Below are 5,561 nucleotides of genomic sequence, written 5' to 3' on the forward strand. Positions count from 1 at the left end.
CCCCCCCCCAAGCAGAGGCGGCCCCTGCCGACCCCCTCCTGCCCCTCCGCCTCGCGGGGCGTCTCTCCCCCTGCAGAACATCGGATACAGCTGTTTGCTCCAGATGTGCTGGAGGACAACTCCCACCCAGGGGGGCAGTCAGCAGAGGGTGGTCGGTGAGGAAGAGCTTTAAAGAATGGCCTTTTTTCAAGGGAAAATCCAGAGGATTTTGATCGGGGAGTAAATCAAGATTCGTTGTTCTCGCCATGCACGTATATACATAACCCGAACTAGACTGTTGTTTCTCTTGTGTCGTATAATATATGTAGGTATAGGCATAATTCTGTATGTATGTATTTATGTTGGTCGTATTTATGGCGTATATCGGAGGCGGTGACCCTTTGAGAGCTGATGCAACGAAATTTCATTTAAATGTATGCCGGTTAGTGTACACTCAAAGTGACAATAAAGTTATTATTCTATTCTAAGTCCTCCTTTTAATGGCGGAAGGGGCCGGAAATGCGTGTCTGCACTGTGAGCATTAAGCAGAGCGCCCAAGTGGACAGACCCAGGAAGGCCCCTCAAAATGCTAGGATCATAGGTAGTCCTTGACTTACGAGCACAACTGAGCCCAACGTTTCTCTTGCTAAGCGAGACATTTGTTGCGTTTTGCCCCTTTTTAGGACCTCCCTTGCCACAATTAAGGGAATCACTGCTGTTAAGTTAGGAACACAGTTGTTAAAGTGAATCTAGCTTCCCCATTGACTGAAGGTCACAAAAGAGGATCACGTGAGCCCGGGACACTGTAACCGTCATAAATGTGAGTCAACTGCCAGGCGTGCAAATTTCGATCACGTGATCACAGGGATGCTGCAACGGTCACAAGTGTGAAGAAACTGTCCTTTTTTCAGTGCCGCTGTAATTTTGAACAGTCACTAAAGGAATTGTTGTAAGTCGGGGGCTGCCTGTACAGAGCCACAGGCCTGCACCACAGGGCAAAACCTTTTCAACCAAGGTACCTCAAAGGGGCTAATTTGCGGGATCCAGACCCTTTTGCCCCCACAGGATGGGATTCAGGTCGTGGTATTGGCTGTTTTTACACACTTTCAAGAGAGGCTCAGTCCTTTCTCTCTTGTAAGAAGAGTCAAACACTCAGAAGAGCAGAAACCCCAGAGAACCTCCCGTGGTATTTGGTGTCTGTTGTTGTGTGTGTTCTCTCCACATAATAGTGTAGTGTGCACTGTTGACAGCACTTAATTTTGTTGTGAGTTACACAATGACAATAAAGATATTCTATTCTATTCTATCCATAATAAGAATAGAGCTAGAAGGGACCTTGGAGGTCTTCTAGTCCAGCCCCCTTCTCAAGCAGGAGTCCCTATCTCATTTCAGACAAGTGGCTGTCCAGCCTCTTCTTAACCACCTTCAGCGATGAAGCACCCACAACGTCTGAAGGCCTGGCAAGGAGGAGAGGCAAGTGATGGGGTTGTCCTTGGCTGCCTTTTTAGACCCCCTCCCTTCCGCTCCAGAGAGAAACAGCCCTGGGGTCTCCCAGCCCGGAGCCCCCAAGCGTGTGAGATCCACCACCGCAGGATGGCTGAGTTGACACATTACCGGAGGCTGAAATAAACCCACCAGATGATGGATGGACTTTCTGAGGGAGCCTCTGTCTGTCTGGGCTTGTGGTGTTGTGGTGGACGGCGACTGGGCTGCACGTCCTGGAGCGAGATTCGTCAAGAGGTTTTTTCCCACTGCAACTTTTAATGATGGGGTTCCTGCTTCTTGGCCCAGGCATGGAAAGTGGGGGTGAGGCGGTTGGTCCTTCTGCCCGGCGGCTCAAAAAGGCCACGAGGCCGTTCAGAAGGAAGGTGTTTCATTACAGGGCCAGCAAAACCTTGTGTAGGTAATCCTCGAATTACAACCGTTCGTTTAGTGACCATTCAGACTTACAGCGGCACTCTAAAAAGTGACTTATGGCTGTTTTTCACCCTTAACGACAGTTGCTGTGTCCCTTTTGCGACCTTCTGACAAGCAAAGTTGGAGGGAAAGCTAGATTCAGTTACTGCAGGGATTCACTTAACAACTGTAGCAAGAAAGGTCGTAAAATGGGGCAAAACTCAACAACAGTCTCGCTTAGCAAGAGAAATGTTGGGCCCAGTTGTGGCAATGGCACTACTGTAATGTGTAATGGCAATGGGACACACCTCTTTTGCCCTCTTTTCCCAGGTTACCAGTTGGCGTCTCTCTTGCGTCCAGACCAGCCTTTCTCCTTGCTCAGCTTGGTGTCCCTGACTCTGGGCATGCTTGGAGGGCAACTCCCCCTGTACTGGTGGACACCAAGTCCCAGAATTCCTGAGCGGAGGGGGAATTCTGGGAGTCGAAGTCCACACCTTTTAAAAGGGGCTGAGGTCGAGAAACCCTGACCTAAAGCCAAAAGCTGCTAATCTTGTCCTTGTCGAGAGAGCAGCAAACTGCTTCACACACACGCTGCCAAGGTGCTGAGACCCCGGTGGTTGACACGATCTTCTTTGCCATGGGCGAAACACTGAAAACTGAAGTTTTTGGAGCAGCTGCTGAAGCGTTCCTCATCACTTCCAGGGATAAGTTGTGGGCTGGGAGAGAGACCTACTGGAAGGAGGAGAAAGGGAAACTGCTTGCTAAGGCCTGGTTGTGCAACTGATTTTTTTTTTTTTCCTGATCAGCAAAAGTGAGGAATGTCTCTTATCCAGAAACGAGTCTGCAAATTCTATTGACCAGCCCTGATTTCTCATCCCAAACTCAAGAGCTCTGCTGTCAGGCAAGGGTGGCTTTTATTCCGTCCGTAAAACCCACCGAGGAGCCGGCCTCCGGTTGCTCTGCTCTTCAACTTCCTTTTTCAAGATGGTCTAGCGGCCCAGTTGTTTTTCTTTCTGCCGTCAAAACCAGAGGGAGGAAAAAAAAAAAGACAAAAAAAAAAAAAGAAAGAGGAAGATGTTATTTAGCTAAACATGAAACTGAGCAAAGGAACAACTTCCTGCTGGCTGTTTAGGCTGTTATCTTCCTGCTCTGGAAGAATGCAGACTTTGCCTCAGAGGGATTAACGTGAATTAAAACCAAAGAATGTTTCTGTGCAGTTTCACCTAATTTCAATCCCCCCCCTCCGCCCCAACCCAACCTACGCGAATGGGCTTTGGTGCTTGTTTGTTTGAAACGGTGTAATTATCTGCACATGCTTTTTCGTCAATAGGTTGCACGTTATTTGTGTTGTGTGGCTCTCTCGCTTTTTGCGATTTTGGAAACTCTTTTCACTGCAATTCGAGACATGCCACTTGCTAAAACGCTAAAAGTTAGGTAATGGATGGGTGTGAAGGCCAACACCAGCTAAAGAACTGGCAGCTGTGACTTGTTGTTGTGAACAGATAAATAATAATACAGCAGAAGAGAAGAGATAAAACAGAGTGAAGACAGAAAATACAAAGAGCTGAAAATAGCAGTGGAAAAGAAAGCCAGGCTAATACCCAGAGTGGGTACAATCCCAAAATATCTGGAGCATCACTTGAACCCCATTGGCATTGACAAAAATCACCCCCAGTCAATTGCAAAAGGCAGCTTTGCTTACAACAACTGATCCTGCAACAGGATCTTGAATACCATCAAACTAGAACTCCCTGCCCCAAGTCCTTGGGAAGGACTCAGTAGGTGGATTAAACTGTCAAGTCCAGTCTAAACCTCTGGCTGACTGAGCATAATACTGAGAACACCATTAATCTCTTACCTATGTCATAGTGATCTGAATGCTAGATCTCTTGTCTTTCAGCTACCTTGTTTACTCTCGACTTTGTAAAATTAATAGGAAAGGTCTCTTCCTGTGTTAGTCACTGTTTGCTGGTAGATTTCCCTCAGAGCTTTCTAGAATATAACATATTCTGCTAGTTCAAGGTTTAATTCCTAAGATGCTTAATATATCTGGAGAGTGTGGATCCATTAAGTTTATTGGTGTTTGATCTTAAATTATACTAATTATTAGATTTTTCCCCCTTTTTAAAAAATATTTGGCGGGACTAGAACTCAGAATCTCCTGGTGATTGGCCCAAAGTTACCCAACTGGCTTTCAGGCCTAAGGTGGGACTAGAACTCACCGTCTCCTAGTTTTTAGGCCAGCACCTTCCCCACGATACCAAAGTAGCTTTCAAATGATAAGGAAGAATTTTATAGTAATTGAAAAATTAACATTTTTGTCACAAGCTCATCTGTGTAAGATTTATCGATCTTAAATGAAATACTAATATGTTTAGGGCCCAACTAAGCTTCGGCTCGATCTACTTATAGGGGGAAAGGCAGACTTAAATACACAGTGACTTTTGTATTTCCCCCTTGGCTACCAAGAAGTTCTACCCGCGCTATCATCCCATCTCTGCGCCAACGTAACAACAATGGGGGCAGTCCATTTTCACGATGTCACTTCAGCGATGGATGAGCAATACGATGAACACAATTATGAAAGGACCTGTTGGATAGAGAAATGGATTGTGGAAATGAAATTTCACTTTTCTTCCAGTCCTACTAAGCAGTTTTTTAAGGTAAGAGCCAGAAAATTATTTCTTCCGCTGGGTCTGTTTAAGGGCAAAAAGATCTTTCTTCATCCCATCATTTTAAAAACCTGCCAATTGCATACTTAACTTGGAGGGGGAAGCATGAATCCGAAAACAAAGGCATCCTGAGGCAGACCCCGGGCAATTACTTGTTGCCGTTATTTCCCCCGGGAGAGGTGAGCTTTCCACTTGCAGCCTCCGGTTCCTCTGGACTGCAAACCCATTCAACTTTGACTTCTGCACCAGCTGTGAGCCCGTAGAACTCTATATTTATATTTATTATGAATGCAAACCTCTGGGGACGGTGGCGAACGCAGCCAAAAATACTGTGGTGTGGTGTATGCACTGTGTGTGTGTGTGTGTGCTTTTTAATGGCTAAACTTTTGACCTGCACCCAAGAGGGGGTGGAGAAAAACGAGGCACGGAGCCACTTTCTGAGAGTCCTCAACTATAATAAGAGCAGCTCCTCTTTCCCAAAGCTCTGAATAGAGGCAAACCTTGTAAACTGCCTTATATACCTTAGGAACCGTTACCTGCACTTTTCTAGCAGAAAGAAAAAGAGTTCAAACTAGAGGGTTGGAGGGGGGGGGCAGTGTTTGCAAAGTGGATGGATTCAGGATAGTGATGGATGGGGTGTCTGCAGGGATAGAGCTTGGTACATAAACCCACAAGCCATAAATAAAAAAAATGGGAAGAGACTGAGGTAATGGTCTCCCTCCATATCGGTTTGTTGCACATTTTCCGCAGCTGGGAATTAAGGCCGGGCGTTGTTGAAGTGGAGCTGCTTATCTCTTAGCTGGTAGGCCAAGTGCTCCACTTCTCTGTGGAGGTTCTCAGCCCTCCCGTCGTCCCAAAGGTGCTTTTCCAAAAGGCAGCTGGACTTCGTTTTTCCTTGAAGACGTTTCGCTTCTCATCCAAGAAGCTTCTTCACTTCCGCTCTCAATTCTTTAGTTCTGAAGAAGCCTGAATAGAATAAGAGGTGGAAGGGACCTTAGAGGTCTTCTAGTCCAG

Source organism: Protobothrops mucrosquamatus, unplaced genomic scaffold, assembly GCF_001527695.2.
Source record: "Protobothrops mucrosquamatus isolate PMUCROS unplaced genomic scaffold, P.Mucros_1.0 scaffold4, whole genome shotgun sequence".
NCBI lineage: Eukaryota > Metazoa > Chordata > Lepidosauria > Squamata > Viperidae > Protobothrops > Protobothrops mucrosquamatus.